The sequence below is a fragment of the Lepus europaeus genome, chromosome 16 (assembly GCF_033115175.1).
Source record: "Lepus europaeus isolate LE1 chromosome 16, mLepTim1.pri, whole genome shotgun sequence".
Classification (NCBI taxonomy): Eukaryota; Metazoa; Chordata; class Mammalia; order Lagomorpha; family Leporidae; genus Lepus; species Lepus europaeus.
In genome coordinates this window covers 90060341-90073171 of record NC_084842.1, presented here as the reverse complement: position 1 = coordinate 90073171, position 12831 = coordinate 90060341, and the positions used below count along the sequence as shown (strand labels likewise).

Sequence of the window (12831 nt, the reverse complement as noted above, 5' to 3'; positions counted from 1 at the left end):
GAGCTGTGCGGGGGCCATGGCCTGGCCTGGCTGAGAGCTCAGGGGGGAGATAGTGGAGTGTGAGGGGCTCAGAGCTCAGGATCCAGGGCAGCTGGGCATGCGGGGGCTGGGAGCCTGCAGCCCAGCCGAGGGTTTCAAGAAGCCTTCTTGCAGGAAGTAGGGCAGGAAGGGTGGGCCCTGCTGCAGCCGAGCTTGTGCGGGTGGGCCCTGCTGCAGCCGAGCTTGTGCGAGGATATCTGTGCCGATCCCAAGTCCTCCAGGCAGTCCCCGACTCAGACAGCCCCGGCTGGTCCCTTTTCCCGCTGCCAGTTCAGCCCAGCAGGCCGTTCCCTTGGCACAGTCATTTGGCTGGAATTTTATTTTCTTTTTAAAGATTTATTTATTTATTTATTTATTAGAAATGCAGCATTACAGAGAGAGGGAGACAGAGAGAGAGGTCTTCCATCTGCTGGTTCACTTCCCAAATGGCTGCAGCGCCTGGAGCTGAGCAGATCCGAAGCCGGGAGCTTCTTCTGGGTCTCCCACGCAGGTGCAGGGGCCCAGGCCTTGGGCTGTCTTTCCCAGGCCATAGCAGAGAGCTGGATTGGAAGTGGAGCAGCCGGGACATGAGCTGGCGCCCACATGGGATGCAGGTGTCACAGGTGGCGGCTTTACCCACTACACCACAGGGCTGGCCCCTGGGCTGGACTTTGCACGAACACAGACTCAGCTGCGGGTCAGAGCGGATCAGGGCTAGCAGGCTCCCTAGGATCATGTGATCTGTGTTGTGCCTGATGTTGGGGAAAGTGTTATGTAAAACTCATACTGAGAGCCGCACTTGTGCCCACCAGCCAGAGGTTCACGGTCCAGGGAGCAGGCCCTGTGTTGCCCCCTCCCCCCACCAAACCCCGGGAGCCTGTGGTTCCCTGGAGAGGGAGTGACGAGGAGAGCTGGTGGGCGTGGGGTGCAGTGTGCAGCAGGCCCTGTGTCCAACGTGGCCATCTGCCTCCAGGCCAGGCTTCTAGCACAGGTCTGCGGCCGGGCTGTCTCTTCAGCCAGAGGAGGCGGAGCACCACGTCGGCTCTGGGGCACGGGGAGTTCCTGGTGTTCATCCTCTCTGTGGCTGGAATGCTTTGCCGTTTGCCCCAAACTCGCCTGGCGACCTTTGGCCTGGAGTGGGTGGTGGTGGGAGGAGGCCCCGGCACCCCCTGAGTGGTTTTCTTCCTGTGGAATTGTAACGTTGGGGGTTGGATGAGAGAAGTGCGTCCCAGCCAGTGCCTGGCGCCCTGCCAAGCTGGGGACGTGCTGCACAGTGCTGTGGCGGTCCTCTAGCTCAGCGGTGACCTCGGCCAGCTCATCCGCCAGAGGGTATTTGAAGATCCCTGGGCTGGAAGGTTTGAGGGCTGGAGGGCCCAGAGCCAGCTGGACAGGTGCCTGTGGCTGCACGAGGCCCACCCTGGCGCCTGGCCCAGCCTCGTCTCCCCTCCCAGACCTGGGCTTCAGTTGCAGGAGTGTAGGTGCTGGGGTGCGGTGGGGTGGCCACAGTCCTGCAGCATGAAGGGGGGGCTGAAAGGCACTCCCCCCCCCCGAGACCGGCCACAAATGTTTTATCCACGTATGGGGCTGGGGGTGTTGCTGCTCACCAGGCGCTCCTGTGTTCAAGGTGCTTGCCTAAATTTGCTTGGCGAAGTATCCGCCATTAGTCTCGTCTTACAGGTGAGAGAACTGAGGCTCAGAGAGACCTGGGTTCAAATCCCAGCCCTGCCACCCCCTCATGGGACCCCTTCAGTCCTTCAGAACTGCTGCAAGCCCAGGCCTTGGCCCTTGCCTGGCTCCTACCACCTGTCGCAGCCTCTTCACCACCGTGGGGGTGAGTGGTCAGCTCTGCTTGCCTCCCAGGGGTCTTGGGGTGCCCTTACCCACCCCAGGGGGCCGCGGCTCTGCCCTCCAGGCCACAGTCTCTGAGGCTAGGTCCACAGCAGGGCTAGCCAGGCCCTGCCCATCATGATGAATTCAGAGACGGCTTTGGTTCTGGGCCTGGGGGAAGGACCCCTCTGCCAGCCGACTGTCACCGTAGCTTGAGTCCGCCTACCCTTGTTCTCTAAGTGGGCAGTGCCCACTAACAGCTTTTTATCCTAGAAAGATGTTTTTAGAATTAGAAGCGACCTCACCGTCTTGAGTTCCCATTCCAAACCCTCAACTCTGGGTCATGCTGCTGGTCAGGGCACAGGAGGTCCTTCCTGCATCCCTGGAGTGGTCCGGTGGCTCTGAACAGGAGGTGGAAGGAAAGGCCGGAGGTCTGGGGCTTGGTGCTCTGTGCTAACATCCCCAGCGTGGCCCCTGACCGTCCCCGTGCTGCAGACAGGCTGACAGGCCCAGAAGAGAAGAGGGTTGGAGTGTGGCCCAGGCTGGGGTTGGAGCGGTGACCTAGAGGACGCCAAGGTCACACAAGGCACATGGGGCCAAGCTGGGGCTTGAACCAGACCTGTGTCTCTGGTGAGGTGGGGGAGCCCCAGGCTCTGTCTGTGCTGCAGCGGCATCGAGCCCTCCTGGGCTCCTCACACACACCCTGCCCGTCTCTGCTCGCACATCCTGTTCCCATCCACCGGATTGGGGCTGGGGCTGTCTTTGGACAGAGCATGGCAGACAGGCTAGTGCTGTCACAACGCGGATGCAAGTGGCAATGCCTCTGCCAAGTGCTGTCCAGCCACCCCCCACCCCGAGCGCCCCGGCCCACCCTCCTCCTTCCTAGGGGCCTTCTCGGCATCAGAGGCTGCAACCGCTGCCCTTTGGCTTGGCTCTGGCTCCACCTGGGGCCGTGCAGAGCTGGGACATGTTCCTTTTCCCTTCATTTCCCATGGAATAAAACACTTACACAGGGGCAGGTGTTATGGCACAGCGCTACTTCTCGGGACACTCACCGTACACATGTCAGAGTACCTGGGATTTAGTTCCATCTCCACTTCCTATTTTTTTTTTTTTAAGATTTGTTATTTGAAAGAGTTACATAGAGATAGAGACAGAGAAAGAGAGAGGTCTTCCATCTGCTGGTTCACTCCCCAAACAGCTCCAATGGCTGGAGCTGAACTGATCTGAAGCGTCTTCCATGTCTCCCACGTGGGTGCGGGGGCTCAAGGACTTAGGCCCTCCTCTGCTGCTTTCCCAGGTGCATTAGCAGGGAGCTGGATTGGAAGTGGAGCAGCTGGGACTTGAACGGTCATCCATACGGTTTGCTGGCACTGCAGGCTGGGGCTTTAACCTGCTGTGCCACAGTGCTGGCCACTCCATCTCTACCTCCAGTACAGCTTCCTGGTAATGTTCCTTGTGGGGGGACAAGGGGGGTTGAGTGCCCAGATGGAGCTCCAAGCTCCAGGCTCCTGGCTTTGGCCTGGCCCAGCACTAGCTATTGTGGGTGTTTGAGGAGTGAACCAGTGGATAGAGGATCTCTCTGTCTCTCTCTTGCTCTGCCCTTCAACTAAATAGATTTTTAAACACACACACACATACATGCAAAGGGCATCAGCCAGACACGCAGCGTAACACATCACTGTGCAATAACTGTGCAGCCTCCACCAAAAATAGCCTTGCTAGGAACTCCCCTCACGGTACCACCGTTCCTTTGCCGGGGTTGTGAGTCTCGTGTTCCTGTTTTCTCAGATCACCGGATTCGCATCTATCATAGTGTTTTCCTGTTTTTTTTGAAGGGTTGACAGAGATCCGTTTTCCATTTGCTGGTTCACTTCTCAAACGCCCACAAGGGCTGGTGCTGGGCCAGGAGCTGCCGCCGGGTCTTGCCTGTGGGCGGCAGGAAGCCAAGTTGTCAGGCCATCACGCTGACTGCCGGGGCATTAGCAGGAAGCAGAGCAGGAGAGACTTGAGTCACGCGGGGTGGTGGGGCGCAGGGACTTAGTTACTGAATCAGGCACCTGCCGCACTGGCCCTTTTATAAGGGCGCCAATCCCTCCTACCTCTTAGTATTCCTTGCTATGGTTTGAATAATAATTTGGGTTCCTCCCAAAGGCCCTTGTTTTAAAGACCTGGTTCCTGGAGTTTTGTGTTTTTTTTTTTTTTAATTATTTGAAGTGTGTGTTGGGAGGGTGACCATTCACTGGCTCACTCTCCAAACACCCCCAAAAGGCAGGGCTGGGCTGGGGCCGAAGCCAGGAGCAGGGAACACGACCAAGGTCTCCCTGACAGGACTGTGGTTCGAGCCCTGGTAGGCAGTTTAATCGCCTGCCTCTCATCACAGCCGGGTTTCTTTTCCCACGTGTTCAAGCTCAGAAGTCTGTTTGTTTGTTTGTTTATTTCAAAGGCTGAATTACAGGGGCGGGGGTTTCCATCTGCTGGTTCACTCGCCACAACAGCCTGGAGCTTCTCCTGGGTCTCCCATGAGGGTGTGGGGGCCCAAGCACTGGCCATCTTCTGCTGCCTTCCCAGGTGCATTAGCTGGGAGCTGGATCGGAAGTGGAGCAGCCGGGACTCCAGCAGGTGCCCAGATGGGATGCTGGGTCGCACCAGCTTTGCCGGCTAAGGCACAGGACCCCCCCCCCCCCAGTCTGTCTTCCGTCGTCCTGGCCTGGTCACTTCATTCTCCTTTTCGCTGGACGTGCCCTCGCTCTCATGCCTCTGCGCGGGTGACCACTCACCGACACTTCCCCCCTCTAACCCTCAGGGTGCCTCTCTGAGCCAGACCCCTTCGCTGGGCGCGGGGTCTTCTCAGAAACGTCGTCTGGGAAAGGCCAAGGCCAGGCGGGGTCCCAGGACGGGGGTCACTGTCTCCCACCCCCGCACTCCTGAGCAAGGTCAGAGCCCGCATCCACACCCAGCCCTGGTTCGCCTTCTGTGGACACGAAGGGAACAAGCAGCCCTGGCCTTTCCGGCTCTCCGGAGCGGCGGCGGCGGCAGTGAGCGTGCAAGGTGTCCAGGCGTTGGCCGGCGGCCAGCAGCAGCAGGCCGGGCCGGGTTCCCGGAGGCATTCACTCCTGGCTGCCCAGCCTTATCGGGGCCCACAGGCCCAGCGCTCCCGGCCCCACCCTGCCGCCACCGTCTGCAGACCCGCACTCGGGGGCCCCTCCAGTCTGCAGGACGAGGGGCCTAAGCGGGCGGCGAGAGGCCGCTGTGGCCGCGTCCGGACTCGGGCAGCTCGACCCTGCGCGGGGCGTCGACGGACCGCCTGACCAACGACACCGAAGGGGGCCGAACGGTTCCGGGGAGGCGGGGCCGGCCCCCCTGACCAGTCTGGCCGCAGCCTCCTCGGCCGCCCGCAGGGTCCGGGCGGGACCGCCCCGCACCGAGGCGGCCGCATCGCCCGACGGCCGGGCCCGCCCCCGGCCCCGCCCCGCATGGGCCCGCCTCTCGGCCCAGCCAATCGCCGCGCCCGTTGCTTGGCCGTGGCGGCGCGCGCCGGGCCAATGGGGCGGCGCGTTGTTGGGCTGCGGCGCCGCAGGCCGCACCCAAATCTGGCGGGCGGAGGCGAGGACGCTGGACTGAGAGGGTGGGCGGCGGACAGGGGGCGGAGCCGGAGCCTGGCGTCCCGCACTCGGACCCGGAGCCGCGAGCGCCGCGCACGACCCGCGCCTGAGGTGAGGCCCGCGGGGGCCGGGGCCGGGGCCGGGGCCGGGGCCGGGGCGCGGGCCGGGCCGCAGTGGGCTCCCCGCAGCGCGTGCCGGGCGGCCGGCCGAGTGGGCGTTGTGCGGCGGGCGGTGGCGTGGTTGCAGGAAGGGGTTGACCGACCGCTGGGTGCTGTCCCCGCGCGTGGGAGCGGCCGCCGGCCGGGTGCAGCCCGGGTCGCGGGCGGAAGCGAGATGTCCGAGTTGTCGCCGTTTTCCTGTAGGGTTTTAGTGCCCGGGCCCTGGGGAGGCCGCTGCGGCTCCGGCCCTGCCGCGGGCCCGGGTGCGCGCCCTCCGCGCTCGGGGCCGCCTGCCCACGCAGCTGGGCCCCAGCCCTGGCCTGGCCTGCCCGACGACGCCCCGCCTGGCGCTCGGTTTCGTGGCCCTCGGTTTGCCGTGAAAACCATTTCTTGGCACGGTTGTCAGTGTTGAGTGTGGAGACCTGATGGTCGCGATGCTTGAAGAAGCACCAGGTCAGAGGTCGAGGCACCGCCTGTGGCCTCCCCCGCGTTCCTGATCCCCTTCACTACTCAGTGTAGACGGAACCGTGTCCGGTAGTCCCGCTCCGACGACTGTAGCGTCCAGCCCGCCTTAACCACACGCACTGTGTGGACCTCAAGCTTTTGGAAGAGGTAAACACGACTGCCGGCGTGCAGTACTGCTCCATCGCCCTAGGGTTCTCTGACAGTTGGAGTCAGGACCCAGGTGCTGCAGTACGTGTGACTGGTTTCAACCTAGATTGCTCCTAAGGCTTTGGTTTTCCTGAAATTTACTTGTTGATGAAACCTGGAAGTTTGCCCTGCGGAGCTGCGGGTGGTGTGGGTTTGTGTGGGTTTGTGTGGGTTTGTCCTGATTTGTGGGTTAACGATGCAGTTACTATAAACTGGTAATTAGGTCCAAGGTGTGATGAGATTCGGGCGTGATTGGCTCTGGCAGGTGAGTAGACAAGTAATGATACGCAGCCCTTTCTTGTTAGCAGTCCCTAATACTCAGTGCCTACAGGAAGTTCATTAGGCTCGGGAAAATGCTGATATTATAATTCTGTAACTTCATTTATTGGACGGAATAGTTCTTCTGCTTTTAAGATAGAATTTTTTTTAAAGAGAAAGTTCTCTTCATCCACTGCTCTGTTGTGTTCAAGTATAGCTCTTTTTTTTTAAACATTTATTTATTTGAGAGGCAGAGTGACAGATCTTCCATCTATTGGTTCACTCCCCAAATGGCTGCAACAGCCAGTCTGAGCCACGTGGAAGGCAGGAGCCAGGAGCTTGTTCTGGTCTTCCACAGGGGCCCAAGCACTTGGGCTGTCTTCCCCTGCTTTTCCCAGGCCACAGCAGGACGCTGGATTGGAAGTGGGGCAGCTGGGACTTGAACTGGCATGTCTGTGGATGGCAGTGCCTGGCAGCCCAAAGTGTGGCTCCTAGGAAAGTAGGGTAGGGGCCAGCTTTGTGGCACGGAGGGTTAAGCCACCACCTGCATTGCCAGCATCCCATGTTGGAGCCCTGGATGCTCTGTTTCCAGCTTGGCTTCCTGCCAGGATACCTGGAAAGGCCACAGGAGATAGCCCAAGTGCTTGGGCTTCTGCCGTCCATGTGGAGACCAGGATAGAGTTCCTGGCTCTTGCTTTGGGCTGGCCCATCTCTGGCCATTGTGGCCATCTGGGGAGTGAACCAGATGATGAAAGATTCTCTCTCTCTCTCTCTTTCTGTGTCTTGACTTTAAATAAAGTTTTTTTAAAAAAGAAAAAAAGATGGATTCTTCTCCATTACTTACTGGGCATGAAATAGTGAATTGGTTTACTGACATATTTGTTTTTTTAAAAGATTTATTTATTTACTTGAAAGGCAGAGTTACAGAGGAAGAGAGAGGGAGAGAGAGACAGAGAGAGAGAGAGAGAGATCTTTCATCCTGGTTCACTCCCCAGATGTCTGTGATGGCTGGAGCTGCGCCAGTCCAAAGCCAGGAGCAGGAGCCAGGAGCTTCTCCTGGGTCTCCCATGCGGGTGCAGAGGCCCAAGGACTTGGGGGCCATCTTCTGCGGCAGAGAGCTGGATCAGAAGTAGGGCAGTCAGGACTCAAACCAGCGCCCATATGGGATGCTGGTACTGCAGGTGCCAGCTTTACCTGCTATGCCACAGTGCTGGCCCCCATATTTATTTTTTGCTAAAAAATTTTAAGCTTTATTATTATTATTATTTAGATTATTTATTTATTTGAAAGGCAGAGTTCCAGAGAAGAAGAGGCAGAGAGAGGGAGGGAGGAGGGTCAGCCTTGATCATTGGCTCACTTCCCAAATGGCTGCAACGGTCACAGCTGGACCCATCCGAAGCCAGGAGCCAGATTCTTCCAGGTCTCCCACGCAGGTGCAGGAGGCCAACCATTTTGGGTCATCTTCTGCTGCTTTTCCCAGGCCATTAAGTGGGTAGCTGGACCCAAAGTGGAGCAGCTGGGACATGAACCGGCGCTCACATGGGATGCTGGCATCACAGGCAGTGGCTTTATCAGCTGTGCCACAACACCAGTCCTGAACTTTTTTACCTTAAAGATTTGCTTATTTGAAAGGCAGAGTGCAGAGGAGGGAGAGACAACAAAGGGGCTGTAGGGAGAGAAATGTTTCCAGTCTGTTGGTTCACTCCCCAAATGGCCACAACAGCCAAGGCTGGGCCAGGCTGAAGCCAGAAGCCAGAAACTCCATCCTGGTCTCTCACGTGGGTGGCAGGGACCCAAGTACTTGGAGCTATCTTCTGCCTTCCCAGGCACATTATTAGGAAGCTGAATCCAAAGTGGAATCCACACTCTTGTATTGGATGCCCACATCACAAGTGGCAGCTTAACCCATGTGCCACCATGCTGGAAAGAGAGAGAGAAAAAGGGAGGAAGGAGGGAGAGGTCTTCTGTCTGCTGGTTCACTCCCCAATTGGCCGCAACGGCCGGAGCTGGAGCCAGGAGCTTCTTCTGGGTCTCCCATGCGGGTGCAGGGGCCCAAGCACTTGGCCATCTCCACTGCTTTCCCAGGCCACAGCAGGGAGCTGGACTGGAAGTGGAGCAGCCGGGACGGGAACCGGCGCCCATATGGGATGCCGGCACTGCAGGCGGCGGTTTTACCCGCTGTGCCACAGCGCCGGCCCTGGTATTTCAGGCCTGGAGGGCAGATGGTGTTTGTTGCAGCTCTTCACCTCTGCTGTTGCTACCATAGACAATACATGGATAACAGACACGACTATCCAATAAAACTTCATTTGTAGATACTGAAATTTGAGTTGATTTTCATGTGTCTTATATTATGTTTCATGTAGTGTTCTTTTGATTTTTCCCCAGCTTTAAAAATGTTTAAAAACCATCTGTAACTGTGGGTTTTTAAATAAAAACAGGGGCAGGCATGGTGGTGCAGCAGGGTAAGCCCCCGCTTGGGATGCCTGTATCCCATGTTGGAGTTCTGATTTGAGCCTGGCTGCCCCTCTTCCATTCCAGCTTCCTGCTAATGTGCCTGGAAAAGCAGTGGGTGATGGTCCAAGTAGGTGAGTGCATCCCACCCATGTGGGAGACCAGGATTGGGTTTTGGCTCCTGGCTTTGTCCTGGCTGAATCCTGGCTGTTGGTGTGCATTTGGGAAGTGAATCAGGGATGGAAGATATGTCTCTGTCTCTCTCCTCTTGTCACTCTGCCTTTCAAATAAGTAAATAGTTTTATTTTTTTCAACAGGCAGATTGGACAGTGAGAGAGAGAGACAGGGAGAAAGGTCTTCCTTTTACCATTGGTTCACCTTCCAATGGCCGCTGTGGCCAGCGCACCGTGCTGATCCGAAGCCAGGAGCCAGGTGCTTCTTCCTGGTCTCCCATGGGATGTAGGGCCCAAGCACTTGGGCCATCCTCCACTGCACTCCCGGGCCATAGCAGAGAGCTGGCCTGGAAGAGGGGCAACTGGGACAGAACCGGTGCCCCGACTGGGACTAGAACCCAGGGTGCTGGCGCCGCAGGCAGAGGATTAGCCTATTGAGCCATGGCGCCGGCCCGTAAATAGATTTTAAACAACAAGAGGTCTATGGGATTCATTGTTGGTTGTGGTGGGGAGTGGGATGTTGATTTATTTTTTTAAGATTTATTTTATTTGAAAGGCAGAGTTAGAGAGGGAGGGAGGGAGGGAGGAAGGGCAGAGTTAGAGAGAGAGAGAGGCAGAGACTGAGCAAGAGGTCTTCCATCTGCTGGTTCACTCTCCAGATGGCCACCATGACTGGAGCTGGGGTGATCTGAAGCCCGGAGCCAGAAGTTTCTTCCAGGTCTCCTACATGGGTGACATGGCCCAAGCACTTGGGCCATCTTCCGTTGCTTTCCTAGGCACATTAGCAGGGAGATGGATCGGAAGTGGAGCAGCCGGGTCTTGAACTGGCGCCCATATACAGATGCCGGCATTGCGGGCAGCAGCTTTACCCACTGTGCCACAGCACCGGCCCGTGTATTGATTCTTGCCCAAACAGTGTAAATATTGTCATTAGATCAACCAGACACCTGGCTCCTGGACTGAATTATGTTCTCTGATGTCTTTCTTTTCTTTGAAGATTTATTTGAAAGAGTTACAGAGAGAGAGAGAGAGAGAGAGAGAGAAAGACAGAGAGAGAGAGATCCCATCTGCTGGTTCACTCAGATGGCCGCAGCGGCGGCACTGGGCCAGGCTGGAGCAAGGAGCCAGAAACTTCATCTGAGTCTCACATGAGGGAGGCAGGGGCCCAAACACTTGGGCCATCTTCTGCTTTTTCCTGGGCCATTTGGAGGGAGCTGGATTGAGAGTGAGCAACTGGGCATGAACTGGCACCCGTATGGGATGCTGGCATTGCTGGCAGCAGCGTTACCTGCTGTGCCACCGTGCTGGCCCTGATTGTCTTGTGTTGCAGTGGTCTGCATTAGGGAAGTGCCCTCACGCTGCATGTTGGAGTGGGTGTAAGGGAGTTGTTGGGGGCCTTGTCCAGGGTAATAAATCCGTAAGTTCTGTTCTTCCTTTTCATCCAAAAATGTGCTGCTCTTCGCGTGGAATTCTGTTGCTGAGTGACTATTTATTTATTTACTTTTTAAAGATTTATTTATTTGAAAGAGTTTCAGAGAGGGAGAGAGATCTTCCACGTGTGTTCAGGAGCCCTAGCACTTGGGGCGTCTTCCTCTGCTTTCCAAGGCACATTAGCAGGGAGCTGGCCTGGAAGCGGAGCAGCCGGGACTCAAACCAGCCTCATAGGGGAGGCCAGTATTACAGGTGATGGTTTGACCTGCTGCGCCACAACGCCAGCCCTGGTTTTTGTTAATAAGTTTGTTTGAGTGGCAGGCACTCCTCAGTGCCTGGGAGCTGGGAACTCCCCAGGTCTCCCCCATGGGTGGCAGGGACCGAACAGCTCAGTCGTTGCCCACTGCTGAAGGAGAGAATTGTTTTACGTCGTTGACAGAGGACGTGGGAGAGGGAGGGAAATCTGTTATAAAACGAGCCTGGGCAGGTCCGTAAGCAACGGGTAACAGTGCAAGCTGGTTTTAATGGCTCACTTGTTTTCCTGGATAGGGCGTGGACCCTGGTTCCAGAACTCCCTGGCCTGATGGGTCCAGCAGTGAAACCTGCAGAGTAGCAGGTTTATATATGTTGTTTTTTCAGGGGACTGATTTTAAATTAGTCCATCTTCATTTACTTTATAGTATTTCTCAGAATGTTAAAGCATAGTAAAATGTACTTTTTAAGCTGAGATAATATACAATAAGATACAATTTAAATATTTAAATTTTAAGTCATATTTCCAAAAGAATTAAGAGATTGTTTTGATTCCTTGTCCAGTTTATTTGCCTGTGCTATCACACATTTAATATTTTCTTCCGATGTGATTTACTTGGAAGTTCAAGACGTATTGGGAGCTTGAGTTGTAGGTTGAGAACCTGAAGAGTGATTGGAGCTGGTGTTGTGGTACAACAGGTTGAGCTGCTGCCTGTGACACCAGCGTCCCACATCTGGTGGCCATCTTGAGTCCTGGCTACTCGGCTTCCTGTCCAGCTCCCTGCTAGTGTGCCATGGAGGGCAGCAGTTGGCGCAAGAACTGGGGCCCCTCTGGCCATTTGGAGAGTGAACCAGTAGCTGGCAGGTTGTTCTGTTGATGTGTCTCCCTCTCTACTGATCTGCCGTTACAGATAAATAGTTTTTTTAAAAATGTGGAGTGATTGCCGGCGCCGCGGCTCACTAGGCTAATCCTCCGCCTTGCGGCGCCGGCACACCGGGTTCTAGTCCCGGTTGGGGCGCCGGATTCTATCCCGGTTGCCCCTCTTCCAGGCCAGCTCTCTGCTATGGCCCGGAAGGCAGTGGAGGATGGCCCAAGTGCTTGGGCCCTGCACCCGCTTGGGAGACCAGGAGAAGCTCCTGGCTTCGGATCAGCGAGATGCACTGGCCACAGCAGCCATTGGAGGGTGAACCAACGGCAAAAAGGAAGACCTTTCTCTCTGTCTCTCTCTCTCTCACTATCCACTCTGGCTGTCCAAAAAAAAAAAAAAGTGGAGTGATTTGGTGTTAAGCTGTTCGCACCTTCATGTGCTATTTATTCCCTGTGTGAATTTGTGAATACAGTGTCTGATAAGTAGAATCTGTAACAAATAGCAACATGGAAAAAATAAATAACCTTTTTTTAGAAATCTGAGATTTTGCCTTTTTAGACTTTACATTTCTGCTTTCCTGGCAGAAACCATCTGGACTCAGTGTGTTACTTATCAGCATGTGCCTCTTGTGTCATGTATGTGAGTTCTTGTTCACTTTCTTATTTTTAAAAATTCTCCTCTCATTACATGAGCAACAGAAGTTAAGATTTTTCCTGTGTCACAGATGGTGAATATCAACATTTTTAGACAATATTTCCCTCTCCCCTCCCTCTCCCCTCCCTCTCCCCTCCCCCTCCCCTCCTCTCCCCTCCCTCTCCCCTCCCTCTCCCCTCCCTCTCCCCTCCCCCTCCCTCTCCCCTCCTCTCCCCCTCCCTCCCCCTCCCCTCCTCTCCCCTCCCCTCCCCTCCCTCTCCCCTCCCCTGCCCTCCTCTCCCCTCCCTCCCCTCCCCCTCCCCTCCTCTCCCCTCCCCTCCCCTCCCCCTCCCCTCCTCTCCCCTCCCCCTCCCCTCCCTCTCCCTCCCCCTCCCCTCCTCTCCCCTCCCTCTCCCTCCCTCTCCCCTCCCTCTCCCCTCCCTCTCCCCTCCCCCTCCCTCTCCCCTCCCTCTCCCCCTCCCCTCCCCCTCCCCTCCTCTCC

General features: G+C 56.5%; 1 protein-coding gene across 9 annotated transcripts in view; it reads left to right on the top strand.

Moving 5' to 3' along the window:
• Window positions 1–5455: 5455 nt before the first annotated feature.
• Window positions 5456–12831, top strand: part of ADD1 (adducin 1) — an 83713-nt gene continuing 76337 nt past the window's right edge. For all 9 annotated transcript variants that reach the window (XM_062213263.1, XM_062213261.1, XM_062213260.1 and 6 more), the window contains exon 1: window positions 5456–5561. The gene's annotated coding sequence lies outside the window, so the exon portion shown is untranslated. The remainder of the gene's footprint in view (window positions 5562–12831) is intronic.